This window comes from Salmo salar, chromosome ssa04 (genome assembly GCF_905237065.1).
Source record: "Salmo salar chromosome ssa04, Ssal_v3.1, whole genome shotgun sequence".
NCBI lineage: Eukaryota > Metazoa > Chordata > Actinopteri > Salmoniformes > Salmonidae > Salmo > Salmo salar.
The window spans coordinates 84131490-84146281 of record NC_059445.1 but is presented as its reverse complement, the minus strand read 5'-3'; the positions used below and the strand labels follow the sequence as shown (position 1 = coordinate 84146281).

The following is a 14792-nucleotide window of genomic DNA, read 5'->3' as shown; positions in this document are numbered from 1 at the left end:
GTGTGTTGGTCTGTCCTGTCAGTATAGTGTGTTGGTCTGTCCTGTCAGTATAGTGTGTTGGTCTGTCAGTATAGTGTGTTGGTCTGTCAGTATAGTGTGTTGGTCTGTCCTGTCAGTATAGTGTGCTGGTCTGTCCTGTCAGTATAGTGTGTTGGTCTGTCAGTATAGTGTGTTGGTCTGTCAGTATAGTGTGTTGGTCTGTCAGTATAGTGTGTTGGTCTGTCCTGTCAGTATAGTGTGTTGGTCTGTCCTGTCAGTATAGTGTGTTGGTCTGTCCTGTCAGTGTAGTGTGTTGGTCTGTCAGTATAGTGTGTTGGTCTGTCAGTATAGTGTGTTGGTCTGTCAGTATAGTGTGTTGGTCTGTCAGTATAGTGTGTTGGTCTGTCCTGTCAGTATAGTGTGTTGGTCTGTCCTGTCAGTATAGTGTGTTGGTCTGTCCTGTCAGTATAGTGTGTTGGTCTGTCAGTATAGTGTGTTGGTCTGTCTGTCAGTATAGTGTGTTGGTCTGTCTTCAGTATAGTGTGTTGGTCTGTCCTGTCAGTATAGTGTGTTGGTCTGTCAGTATAGTGTGTTGGTCTGTCAGTATAGTGTGTTGGTCTGTCAGTATAGTGTGTTGGTCTGTCCTGTCAGTATAGTGTGTTGGTCTGTCAGTATAGTGTGTTGGTCTGTCCTGTCAGTATAGTGTGTTGGTCTGTCAGTATAGTGTGTTGGTCTGTCCTGTCAGTATAGTGTGTTGGTCTGTCCAGTATAGTGTGTTGGTCTGTCAGTATAGTGTGTTGGTCTGTCCTGTCAGTATATTGTGTTGGTCTGTCCGTCAGTATAGTGTGTTGGTCTGTCAGTATAGTGTGTTGGTCTGTCCTGTCAGTATAGTGTGTTGGTCTGTCAGTATAGTGTGTTGGTCTGTCAGTATAGTGTGTTGGTCTGTCAGTATAGTGTGTTGGTCTGTCAGTATAGTGTGTTGTCCTGTCAGTATAGTGTGTTGGTCTGTCCTGTCAGTATATTGTGTTGGTCTGTCAGTATAGTGTGTTGGTCTGTCCTGTCAGTGTAGTGTGTTGGTCTGTCCTGTCAGTATAGTGTGTTGGTCTGTCCTGTCAGTATAGTGTGTTGGTCTGTCAGTATAGTGTGTTGGTCTGTCAGTATAGTGTGTTGGTCTGTCCTGTCAGTATAGTGTGTTAGTCTGTCCTGTCAGTATAGTGTGTTGGTCTGTCCTGTCAGTATAGTGTGTTGGTCTGTCAGTATAGTGTGTTGTCCTGTCAGTATAGTGTGTTGGTCTGTCAGTATAGTGTGTTGGTCTGTCCTGTCAGTATAGTGTGTTGGTCTGTCAGTATAGTGTGTTGGTCTGTCAGTATAGTGTGTTGGTCTGTCCTGTCAGTATAGTGTGTTGGTCTGTCCTGTCAGTATAGTGTGTTGGTCTGTCCTGTCAGTATAGTGTGTTGGTCTGTCAGTATAGTGTGTTGCTGTCCTGTCAGTATAGTGTGTTGGTCTGTCAGTATAGTGTGTTGGTCTGTCCTGTCAGTATAGTGTGTTGTCTGTCCTGTCAGTATAGTGTGTTGGTCTGTCCTGTCAGTATAGTGTGTTGGTCTGTCAGTATAGTGTGTTGGTCTGTCCTGTCAGTATAGTGTGTTGGTCTGTCAGTATAGTGTGTTGGTCTGTCCTGTCAGTATAGTGTGTTGGTCTGTCAGTATAGTGTGTTGGTCTGTCCTGTCAGTATAGTGTGTTGGTCTGTCAGTATAGTGTGTTGGTCTGTCAGTATAGTGTGTTGGTCTGTCAGTATAGTGTGTTGTCCTGTCAGTATAGTGTGTTGGTCTGTCCAGTATAGTGTGTTGGTCTGTCCTGTCAGTATAGTGTGTTGGTCTGTCAGTATAGTGTGTTGGTCTGTCCTGTCCGTATAGTGTGTTGGTCTGTCCTGTCAGTATAGTGTGTTGGTCTGTCAGTATAGTGTGTTGGTCTGTCAGTATAGTGTGTTGGTCTGTCCTGTCAGTATAGTGTGTTGTTCTGTCCTGTCAGTATAGTGTGTTGGTCTGTCCTGTCAGTATAGTGTGTTGGTCTGTCAGTATAGTGTGTTGTCCTGTCAGTATAGTGTGTTGGTCTGTCAGTATAGTGTGTTGGTCTGTCCTGTCAGTATAGTGTGTTGGTCTGTCAGTATAGTGTGTTGGTCTGTCAGTATAGTGTGTTGGTCTGTCCTGTCAGTATAGTGTGTTGGTCTGTCCTGTCAGTATAGTGTGTTGGTCTGGTCTGTCAGTATAGTGTGTTGGTCTGTCAGTATAGTGTGTTGTCCTGTCAGTATAGTGTGTTGGTCTGTCAGTATAGTGTGTTGGTCTGTCAGTATAGTGTGTTGGTCTGTCCTGTCAGTATAGTGTGTTGGTCTGTCCTGTCAGTATAGTGTGTTGGTCTGTCCTGTCAGTATAGTGTGTCGGTCTGCCAATATAGTGTGTTGTTGTCCTGTCAGTATAGTGTGTTGGTCTGTCAGTATAGTGTGTTGGTCTGTCCTGTCAGTATAGTGTGTTGGTCTGTCAGTATAGTGTGTTGGTCCTGTCAGTATAGTGTGTTGGTCTGTCAGTATAGTGTGTTGGTCTGTCCTGTCAGTATAGTGTGTTGGTCTGTCAGTATAGTGTGTTGGTCTGTCCTTCAGTATAGTGTGTTGGTCTGTCCTGTCAGTATAGTGTGTTGGTCTGTCCTGTCAGTATAGTGTGTTGGTCTGGCCTGTCAGTATAGTGTGTTGGTCTGTCAGTATAGTGTGTTGTCCTGTCAGTATAGTGTGTTGGTCTGTCAGTATAGTGTGTTGGTCTGTCCTGTCAGTATAGTGTGTTGGTCTGTCCTGTCAGTATAGTGTGTTGGTCTGTCCTGTCAGTATAGTGTGTTGGTCTGTCCTCAGTATAGTGTGTTGGTCTGTCCTGTCAATATAGTGTGTTGGTCTGTCAGTATAGTGTGTTGGTCTGTCCTGTCAGTATAGTGTGTTGGTCTGTCAGTATAGTGTGTTGGTCTGTCCTGTCAGTATAGTGTGTTGGTCTGTCAGTATAGTGTGTTGGTCTGTCAGTATAGTGTGTTGGTCTGTCAGTATAGTGTGTTGTCCTGTCAGTATAGTGTGTTGGTCTGTCAGTATAGTGTGTTGGTCTGTCCTGTCAGTATATTGTGTTGGTCTGTCAGTATAGTGTGTTGGTCTGTCCTGTCAGTGTAGTGTGTTGGTCTGTCCTGTCAGTATAGTGTGTTGGTCTGTCAGTATAGTGTGTTGGTCTGTCAGTATAGTGTGTTGGTCTGTCCTGTCAGTATAGTGTGTTGGTCTGTCCTGTCAGTATAGTGTGTTGGTCTGTCCTGTCAGTATAGTGTGTTGGTCTGTCAGTATAGTGTGTTGTCCTGTCAGTATAGTGTGTTGGTCTGTCAGTATAGTGTGTTGGTCTGTCCTGTCAGTATAGTGTGTTGGTCTGTCAGTATAGTGTGTTGGTCTGTCAGTATAGTGTGTTGGTCTGTCCTGTCAGTATAGTGTGTTGGTCTGTCCTGTCAGTATAGTGTGTTGGTCTGGTCTGTCAGTATAGTGTGTTGGTCTGTAGTATCCTGTCAGTATAGTGTGTTGGTCTGTCAGTATAGTGTGTTGGTCTGTCAGTATAGTGTGTTGGTCTGTCCTGTCTGTATAGTGTGTTAGTCTGTCCTGTCAGTATAGTGTGTTGGTATGTCCTGTCAGTATAGTGTGTCGGTCTGCCAATATAGTGTGTTGTCCTGTCAGTATAGTGTGTTGGTCTGTCAGTATAGTGTGTTGGTCTGTCCTGTCAGTATAGTGTGTTGGTCTGTCAGTATAGTGTGTTGGTCTGTCAGTATAGTGTGTTGGTCTGTCCTGTCAGTATAGTGTGTTGGTCTGTCCTGTCAGTATAGTGTGTTGGTCTGGTCTGTCAGTATAGTGTGTTGGTCTGTCAGTATAGTGTGTTGTCCTGTCAGTATAGTGTGTTGCTGTCACTATAGTGTGTTGGTCTGTCCTGTCAGTATAGTGTGTTGGTCTGTCCTGTCAGTATAGTGTGTTGGTCTGTCCTGTCAGTATAGTGTGTTGGTCTGTCAGTATAGTGTGTTGGTCTGTCCTGTCAATATAGTGTGTTGGTCTGTCAGTATAGTGTGTTGGTCTGTCCTGTCAGTATAGTGTGTTGGTCTGTCAGTATAGTGTGTTGGTCTGTCCTGTCAGTATAGGGTGTTGGTCTGTCAGTATAGTGTGTTGGTCTGTCAGTATAGTGTGTTGGTCTGTCAGTATAGTGTGTTGTCCTGTCAGTATAGTGTGTTGGTCTGTCAGTATAGTGTGTTGGTCTGTCCTGTCAGTATATTGTGTTGGTCTGTCCTGTCAGTATAGTGTGTTGGTCTGTCCTGTCAGTGTAGTGTGTTGGTCTGTCCTGTCAGTATAGTGTGTTGGTCTGTCCAGTATAGTGTGTTGGTCTGTCAGTATAGTGTGTTGGTCTGTCCTGTCAGTATAGTGTGTTGGTCTGTCCTGTCAGTATAGTGTGTTGGTCTGTCCTGTCAGTATAGTGTGTTGGTCTGTCAATTAGTGTGTTGTCCTGTCAGTATAGTGTGTTGGTCTGTCAGTATAGTGTGTTGGTCTGTCCTGTCAGTATAGTGTGTTGGTCTGTCAGTATAGTGTGTTGGTCTGTCAGTATAGTGTGTTGGTCTGTCCTGTCAGTATAGAGTGTTGGTCTGTCCTGTCAGTATAGTGTGTTGGTCTGGTCTGTCAGTATAGTGTGTTGGTCTGTCAGTATAGTGTGTTGGTCCTGTCAGTATAGTGTGTTGGTCTGTCAGTATAGTGTGTTGGTCTGTCAGTATAGTGTGTTGGTCTGTCAGTATAGTGTGTTGGTCTGTCCTGTCAGTATAGTGTGTTGGTCTGTCAGTATAGTGTGTTGGTCTGTCCTGTCAGTATAGTGTGTTGGTCTGGTCTGTCAGTATAGTGTGTTGGTCTGTCAGTTGTGTGTTGGCTGTCAGTATAGTGTGTTGGTCTGTCAGTATAGTGTGTTGGTCTGTCTGAGTATAGTGTGTTGGTCTGTCCTGTCAGTATATTGTGTTGGTCTGTCAGTATAGTGTGTTGGTCTGTCCTGTCAGTGTAGTGTGTTGGTCTGTCCTGTCAGTATAGTGTGTTGGTCTGTCCTGTCAGTATAGTGTGTTGGTCTGTCAGTATAGTGTGTTGGTCTGTCCTGTCAGTATAGTGTGTTGGTCTGTCAGTATAGTGTGTTGGTCTGTCCTGTCAGTATAGTGTGTTGGTCTGTCCTGTCAGTATAGTGTGTTGGTCTGTCATGTGTTGGTCTGTCAGTATAGTGTGTTGGTCTGTCCTGTCAGTATAGTGTGCTGGTCTCCGTCAGTATAGTGTGTTGGTCTGTCAGTATAGTGTGTTGGTCTGTCAGTATAGTGTGTTGGTCTGTCCTGTCAGTATAGTGTGTTGGTCTGTCCTGTCAGTATAGTGTGTTGGTCTGTCCTGTCAGTATAGTGTGTTGGTCTGTCAGTATAGTGTGTTGGTCTGTCAGTATAGTGTGTTGGTCTGTCAGTATAGTGTGTTGGTCTGTCCTGTCAGTATAGTGTGTTGGTCTGTCAGTATAGTGTGTTGGTCTGTCCTGTCAGTATAGTGTGTTGGTCTGTCCTGTCAGTGTAGTGTGTTGGTCTGTCCTGTCAGTATAGTGTGTTGGTCTGTCCTGTCAGTATAGGGTGTTGGTCTGTCAGTATAGTGTGTTGGTCTGTCCTGTCAGTATAGTGTGTTGGTCTGTCAGTATAGTGTGTTGGTCTGTCAGTATAGTGTGTTGGTCTGTCAGTATAGTGTGTTGTCCTGTCAGTATAGTGTGTTGGTCTGTCAGTATAGTGTGTTGGTCTGTCCTGTCAGTATATTGTGTTGGTCTGTCAGTATAGTGTGTTGGTCTGTCCTGTCAGTGTAGTGTGTTGGTCTGTCCTGTCAGTATAGTGTGTTGGTCTGTCCTGTCAGTATAGTGTGTTGGTCTGTCAGTATAGTGTGTTGGTCTGTCCTGTCAGTATAGTGTGTTGGTCTGTCCTGTCAGTATAGTGTGTTGGTCTGTCCTGTCAGTATAGTGTGTTGGTCTGTCCTGTCAGTATAGTGTGTTGTCCTGTCAGTATAGTGTGTTGGTCTGTCAGTATAGTGTGTTGGTCTGTCCTGTCAGTATAGTGTGTTGGTCTGTCAGTATAGTGTGTTGGTCTGTCAGTATAGTGTGTTGGTCTGTCCTGTCAGTATACTGTGTTGGTCTGTCCTATCAGTATAGTGTGTTGGTCTGGTCTGTCAGTATAGTGTGTTGGTCTGTCAGTATAGTGTGTTGGTTGTCCTGTCAGTATAGTGTGTTGGTCTGTCAGTATAGTGTGTTGGTCTGTCAGTATAGTGTGTTGGTCTGTCCTGTAGTATAGTGTGTTGGTCTGTCAGTATAGTGTGTTGGTCTGTCCTAGTATAGTGTGTTGGTCTGTCCTGTCAGTATAGTGTGTTGGTCTGGTCTGTCAGTATAGTGTGTTGGTCTGTCAGTATAGTGTGTTGGTCTGTCCTGTAGTATAGTGTGTTGGTCTGTCCTCAGTATAGTGTGTTGGTCTGTCCTGTCAGTATAGTGTGTTGGTCTGTCCTGTCAGTATAGTGTGTTGGTCTGTCAGTATAGTGTGTTGGTCTGTCCTGTCAGTGTAGTGTGTTGGTCTGTCCTGTCAGTATAGTGTGTTGGTCTGTCCTGTCAGTATAGTGTGTTGGTCTGTCAGTATAGTGTGTTGGTCTGTCCTGTCAGTATAGTGTGTTGGTCTGTCAGTATAGTGTGTTGGTCTGTCCTGTCAGTATAGTGTGTTGGTCTGTCCTGTCAGTATAGTGTGTTGGTCTGTCAGTATAGTGTGTTGGTCTGTCAGTATAGTGTGTTGGTCTGTCCTGTCAGTATAGTGTGCTGGTCTTTCCTGTCAGTATAGTGTGTTGGTCTGTCAGTATAGTGTGTTGGTCTGTCAGTATAGTGTGTTGGTCTGTCAGTATTGTGTGTTGGTCTGTCCTGTCAGTATAGTGTGTTGGTCTGTCCTGTCAGTATAGTGTGTTGGTCTGTCAGTATAGTGTGTTGGTCTGTCAGTATAGTGTGTTGGTCTGTCCTAGTATAGTGTGTTGGTCTGTCCTGTCAGTATAGTGTGTCGGTCTGTCAGTATAGTGTGTTGGTCTGTCAGTATAGTGTGTTGGTCTGTCCTGTCAGTATAGTGTGTTGGTCTGTCCTGTCAGTATAGTGTGTTGGTCTGTCCTCTCAGTATAGTGTGTTGGTCTGTCCTGTCAGTATAGTGTGTTGGTCTGTCCTGTCAGTATAGTGTGTTGGTCTGTCAGTATAGTGTGTTGGTCTGTCAGTATAGTGTGTTGGTCTGTCCTGTCAGTATAGTGTGCTGGTCTTTCCTGTCAGTATAGTGTGTTGGTCTGTCAGTATAGTGTGTTGGTCTGTCCTGTCAGTATAGTGTGTTGGTCTGTCAGTATAGTGTGTTGGTCTGTCCTGTAAGTATAGTGTGTTGGTCTGTCCTGTCAGTATAGTGTGTTGGTCTGTCAGTATAGTGTGTTGGTCTGTCAGTATAGTGTGTTGGTCTGTCCAGTATAGTGTGCTGGTCTTTCCTGTCAGTATAGTGTGTTGGTCTGTCAGTATAGTGTGTTGGTCTGTCAGTATAGTGTGTTGGTCTGTCCTGCAGTATAGTGTGTTGGTCTGTCCTGTCAGTATAGTGTGTTGGTCTGTCCTGTCAGTATAGTGTGTTGGTCTGTCAGTATAGTGTGTTGGTCTGTCCTGTCAGTATAGTGTGTTGGTCTGTCCTCTCAGTATAGTGTGTACGTACGTGTGAGAGACATTCTTACCCGTCTCCATCCAGGTGTATCACTGAGTCGCTCCATAGGGGGTAGAACCAGCCCCACCAAGCACGAGCTGGAACACACACACACACACACACACACACACACACACACACACACACACACACACACACACACACACACACACACACACACACACACACACACACACACACACACACACACACACACACACACACACACACACAATAAGTATGTGTTACTACACAACATCTAAACAGCACCATCTAAACACACACACCTGTCTGCAGGGCTACAGTCCATGCCCAGCACCATCTAAACACACACACCTGTCTGCAGGGCTACAGTCCATGCCCAGCACCATCTAAACACACACACCTGTCTGCAGGGCTACAGTCCATGCCCAGCACCAGGCTCTCCTCTGTGTCCTGACGGCCATTAGTGGAGATCACCACCATATAGTGAGTCCCCTGGTACGAGGTACTCTCCAACCTGACTGCCTAGAGGGAGGAGAGAGAGAGGAGGGAGAGAGGGAGGGAGGTAGAGAGAGAGAGAAAAGGGAGAGAGAAGAGGGAGAGAGAAGAGGGAGAGAGAGGAGGGAGAGAGGTAAAGGGAGAGGGAGGTAAAGGGAGGGAAAGGAGGGAAAGGAGAGGGAGGGAGGGAGGGAAAGGGAGGGAGGGAGGGAGGGAGGGAGGGAGGGAGGGAGGAGAGGGAGGGAGGGAGGGAGGGAGGGAGGGTGGAGGGAGGATGGAGGGAGAGAGAGAGAGAGAGAGAGAGGGAGGGAGGAGAAAGGAGTTAGAGAGGGAGAGGGGGAGAGGGGGAGGGATGAAGACCAGATATTGACTATTGAAGAGAACTAGGTATTTCTATTGATTGTGTGTGTGTGTGTGTATGTGCGTGACCTAACCAGTTTAATGTTGTCCTCTGGTCGGAGGAGAGTGAACATGGTCTGCAGGTGCTGCTGGATGTCACCTGGACACACACACACACACACACACACACACACACACACACACACACACACACACACACACACACACACACACACACACACACACACACACACACACACACACACACACACACACACACACACACACACACACACACACACACAAATAGTTAACATTGCTGTGTGTACTCATAACAATAAGGATCCCCTGTTAGCATCCTTATGGCATTTAAAGTATAATTAGCATATCTGCTCAATAGTAAATGCTAATTTCCTCACGCTAATGTGTCATCACTGGCATGTTCCCATCTCCCCTTCAGCAGTTCTATCTCATTAAAAGCTGAACTAAGGAGATTCTCCAGTTCTATCTCATTAAAAGCTGAACTAGGGAGATTCTCCAGTTCTATCTCATTAAAAGCTGAACTAGGGAGATTCTCCAGTTCTAACTCATTAATAGCAGAACTAGGGAGATTCTCCAGTTCTATCTCATTAATAGCTGAACTAGGGAGATTCTCCAGTTCTATCTCATTAATAGCTGAACTAGGGAGATTCTACAGTTCTATCTCATTAATAGCTGAACTAGGGAGAGATTCTCCAGTTCTATCTCATTAAAAGCTGAACTAGGGAGATTCTCCAGTTCTAACTCATTAATAGCTGAACTAGGGAGATTCTACAGTTCTAACTCATTAATAGATGAACTAGGGAGATTCTCCAGTTCTATCTCATTAATAGCTGAACTAGGGAGATTCTCCAGTTCTAACTCATTAATAGCTGAACTAGGGAGATTCTCCAGTTCTATCTCATTAATAGAAGAACTAGGGAGATTCTCCAGTTCTATCTCATTAAAAGCTGAACTAGGGAGATTCTCCAGTTCTAACTCATTAATAGCTGAACTAGGGAGATTCTCCAGTTCTATCTCATTAATAGAAGAACTAGGGAGATTCTCCAGTTCTATCTCATTAATAGCTGAACTAGGGAGATTCTCCAGTTCTAACTCATTAAAAGCTGAACTAGGGAGATTCTCCAGTTCTAACTCATTAATAGCTGAACTAGGGAGAGATTATCCAGTTGTATCTCATTAATAGCTGAACTAGTGAGTTTCTCCTGGCCACTTTGCTTGCTCTTTGGGGTCTAGGGCAAGTAACTATACAATAGGACCGGGACGATGTCAGTATCGTGATACTCGTCAGTATCTCAGTATCGTGGCAAGGAAACAAGGATTTAACTTCATCAGGAAAACATCCCTAATGTTGAAAACAAACATCATTATGTTGTCATCAAGAGTCACATGTATTTATTTTCAAAGCTATAGCACACAATATGTTACACACAGCAAAGGAGTGATACTGGTATCGTCCCGGGCCTACAGTACAACACCTTGTGATAACTGCTAATGGCTAAAAGGGATATATAAAATACATTTCATTGATTGAACATAAAGCTTCTGTGCTCCGTTTCCCATAATGCCCTATGATGCCTGTACTCTGTACTGTACCTGCATGTTTGCTGCGGAGGTGAGAGAAGCGGGAGGTAGAGCTAGGGGAGGAGCCATTTCCCCGGGGCAGGAAGAGGGCGGCGCCTTTTACTGTCAGGAAGCTCTCACTGATACTGGAGAGAGGAAGGGAGAGGGGGAGAGAGAGAGGACAGGGTTTTGGTTAGCGGGCAATTGCCGGCTTTTGGAATAATAAAAAAAAAAAACTCATCATGCTTATTTAACCAACAGAACTATCACACACGCACTGCATTCAGAGCCTATTTTGAGCGGGATTTCTTCTGCAGCTCCTCAGCCCCTTGCTGCTGGAGTAAAACGTGACTTTTTATAAAGCCCGTTCATTGCCCAACAATTCTAAATGCGCAATCGGGTGTTAGAAATAGTTTAGGTGCACAGTTAAAAAATAGATACTATTTTTTATTTCTCCCATTCGCCATTTAAGTTATCAGAGCACATCACCCACCACTTTACAATATGAGCTGGAGGCAGTATGCATTTTGAAAACATACTTCATTGTTTGAAACCTGAAATGTTTTATTTCATATGTGGCTTACCTTGCTTCACAGTAGCCTGCAAGCAAAATCCCACCATGGAAACATGAAGGCAATTCTTTCTAATTACATAATATATAAATAATTATTAAATATATAATGATTTATGTCAAAAACACAGAACAACTTTGTCAATATGACTTGATCATGATCAATGTCACTCCTAGTTCAACTTGTTCAATGGTCACACCTTGTACAGTGCCTTCAGAAAGTATTCACACAGCTTGATTTATTCCACATTTTGTTGTGTTACACCCTGAATTCAAAATGGATTAAATAGATTTTATTTCTCTCACCCACCTCTCTCTCACACATACACAACCCCATAATGACAAAGTAAAAACATGTTTTTAGAAACTATTTAAAGAATATATATTTCTGGGTGTCTCTAAGAACATTCCACACCTGGATTGTGAAACATTTACCCATGATTCTTTTCAAAATTCTTCAAGCTCTGTGAAGTTGGTTGTTGATCTTTGTGAGGAACCACCATTTTCAGCTCTTGCCATAAATTTACGTCAAATCTGTAACTCGGCCACTCAGGAACATTCACTGTCTTCTTGGTAAACAACTCCAGTGTAGATTTGGCCTTGTGTTTTAGGTTATTGTCCTGCTGAAAGGTGAATTCCCAGTCTTCCCTGAGGCTCAGTTGGTAGAGCATGGTGTTTGCAACGCCAGCATGGTGTGTGCAACGCCAGGGTTGTGGGTTAGATTCCCACGGGGGCCAGTACAAAAATAAATACATGTATGAAATGTATGCATTCACTACTGTAAGTCGCTCTAGATAAGAGCGTCTGCTAAATGACTAAAATGTCAAATGTAATTCATCTCAGTGTATGGTGGAAAGCAGACTGAACCAGGTTTTCCTCTAGGATTTTGTCTGTGCTTAGCTTCTTTACGTTTCTTTTTATCCTGAAAAACATCACAGTCCTTAACAATTACAAGCATACCCATAACATGATGCAGCCCCTACTATGCTTGAAAATATGGAGAATGGTACCCAGTAATGTGTTTTATTGGATTTGCCCAAACATAACACTTTGTTTTCAGGACAAAAAGTGAATTGCTTTGCCTCATTCTTTGCAATATTACTTTAATGCCATGTTGCAAAGAGGATGCATGTTTTGGAATATTTTTATTCCTTACAGGCTTCCTTCTTTTCACTCTGTCAAATATGTTAGTATTGTGGAGTAACTACAATGTTCTTGATCCATCCTCAGTTCACATATCACAGCAATTAAACTCATTGGCCTCATGGTGAAATCCCTGAGCGGTTTCCTTCCTCTCCAGCAACTGAGTTAGGAAGGACACCTGTATCTTTGTAGTGACTGGGTGTATTGATCCACCATCTAAAGTGTAATTAATAACTTCACTATGCTCAAAGGGATATTCAATGTCTGCTTTTTTTTTACCCATCTACCAATAGGAGGCATTGGAAAACCTCCCTGGTCTTTGTGGTTGAATCTGTAGTTGAAATGCACTGATCGACTGAGGGACCTTAGAGATAATTGTGTGTTTGGGGTACAGAGATGAGGAAGTCATTCAAAAATCATGTTAAACACTATTATTACACAGAGGGAGTCCCCATCTAAGTTATTATGTGACTTGTTAAGCCCATTTTTACTCCTGGACTTTAGATTTACCATATCAAAAGGAGTTGAACACTTTTTGACTCAAGACATCTCAGCTAATTATTGATTTTTAAAAATCTCAAAAAACATCATTCCGCTTTCACATTTTGGGTTATTGTGTGTAGGCCAGTGACAACAAATGTTCATTTAAATTTAGGCTGTAACAACAAAATTGTGGAAAAAGTCAAGGGGTGTGAATACTTTCTGAAGGCAGTGTATTTAAGACCCATGTATTGTTAATTACCCATTCTGACACTGACTGTAACTCCTTGCTAAGAGTCTCAGTGAGCTCACTGGCTGTAGGTGCTGATGTGTAGAGTGTGGAATCATCAGAATACATTTTAGCTTCTTGTAAGTCAAGTGGCAAATCATTAGTAAAAATAGAGAAGAGCAATGGCCCAAGGCAACTGCCCTGAGGGACACCACACTGTACATACAGTTGAAGTTGGAAGTTTACATACACTTTAGCCAAATACATTTAAACTCAGTTTTTCACAATTCCTGACATTTAATCCTAGTAAAAATGATCTTTCTTACGTCAGTTAGGATCACCACATTATTTTAAGAATGTGAAATGTAAGAATAATAGTAGAGAGAATGATTTATTTCAGCTTTCATTTATTTCATCACATTCCCAGTGGGTCAGAAATTTACATACACTCAATTAGTATTTGGTAGCATTGCCTTTAAATTGTTTAACGTTTTCGGGTAGCCTTTCACAAGCTTCCCACAATAAGTTGCGTGAATTTTGGCCCATTCCTCCTGACAGAGCTGGTGTAACTGAGTCAGGTTTGTAGGCCTCCTTGCTCACACACGCTTTACCAGTTCTGCCCACAAATTTTCTATAGGATTGAGGTCAGGGCTTTGTGATGGCCATTCTAATACCTTGACTTTGTTGTCCTTAAATCATAACTTTGGAAGTATGCTTGGGGTCATTGTCCATTTGGAAGACCCATTTGCGACCAAGACCCATTTTGCGACCGGTGAAATCGCAGAGCGCGAAATTCAAACTACAGTATTATAAATATTTTACTTTCATAAAATCACAAGTGTAATGCATCAAAATAAACCTTAACTTCTTATTAATCCAGCCGCTGTGTCAGATTTCAAAGGCTTTACGGCAAAACGAAACCATGCGATTATCTGAGGACAGTGCCCCGCATACAAACACATGAAAAACATATTTCAACCAGGCAGGTGCGACACAAAAGTCAGAAATAGCGATATAAAAAATGCCTTACCTTTGATGATCTTCTTCTGTTGGCACTCCAAAAGGTCCCAGTTACATCACAAATGGTCTTTTTGTTCGATAATGTCCTTCTTTATATCCATAAAAACTCAGTTTAGTTGGCGCGCTTCAGTCAATAATCCACCCAGTTTCCCTTCATCAAAATGCATACAAAATGAATCCCAAACGTTACTAATAAACTTTTCCAAACAAGTCAAACAACGTTTATAATCAAACCTTAGGTACCCTCACACATAAATAAACGATAAAATTTAAGACGGAGAATCGGTATTGTCTTTACCGAAGAAAAATACCAAAGAACGCGCTCTCTTCCACGTGCTTGGAAACACTACTTGCCAAAATGGGAGCCACCTAGAAAAACTACAATTTCTGGCTCATTTTTCCAAAAACCAGCCTGAAACTCTTTCTAAAGACTGTTGACATCTAGTGGAAGCTCTAGGAACTGCAATCTGGGAGGACTTGGCCTTATAATAAAAGTGATAGCCATTGCAAATAGTGGTAGGCTGAATTCTTTTTTTGGGTGATGGTTTGTCCTTGGGGTTTCGCCTGCCACATCAGTTCTACTATACTCACAGACATAATTTTAACAGTTTTAGAAACTTTAGAGTGCTTTCTATCCAAATCTACCAACTATATGCATATCCTAGCTTCTGGGCCTGAGTAACAGGCCAGAGCCAGAACAACCTTGTCGACTGCTGTTGAATAATTAAAATCAGATACATTCCCACCTTTTTTTTTTAAAATAACGATTTATTTATTTACAAGCAATCTGCCTTGTAAAAAGAAAAGTCCACACATCAAACGATTTCTTTACTCTAGTGCCATAGCGCTCTCCACCGTGTGCAGATAACTGCTGGAGCATAAAAAGGACAGTTGGAAAGAGGAGGAGATGCAGAACGTTTAATAGAAAGACTAAGTTAACAAAACAATTACATATAATCATTAGTGAACACTCCCATAGCTAGCGCTGAAAATTACTGTCACAGCCCTGTATACAACCTTATGTTATACTAGGGACATGTTGTTTCCATAGCTAGGGCTGACAATTACTGTCACAGCCCTGTATACAACCTTATGTTATACTAGGGACATGTTGTTTCCATAGCTAGGGCTGACAATTACTGTCACAGCCCTGTATAC

At 43.0% G+C, this 14792-nt stretch overlaps 1 pseudogene; it reads right to left on the bottom strand.

Moving 5' to 3' along the window:
• Nucleotides 1-14792, bottom strand: part of LOC123742367 (protein phosphatase Slingshot homolog 2-like) — a 62040-nt pseudogene that overhangs the window by 27909 nt on the left and 19339 nt on the right.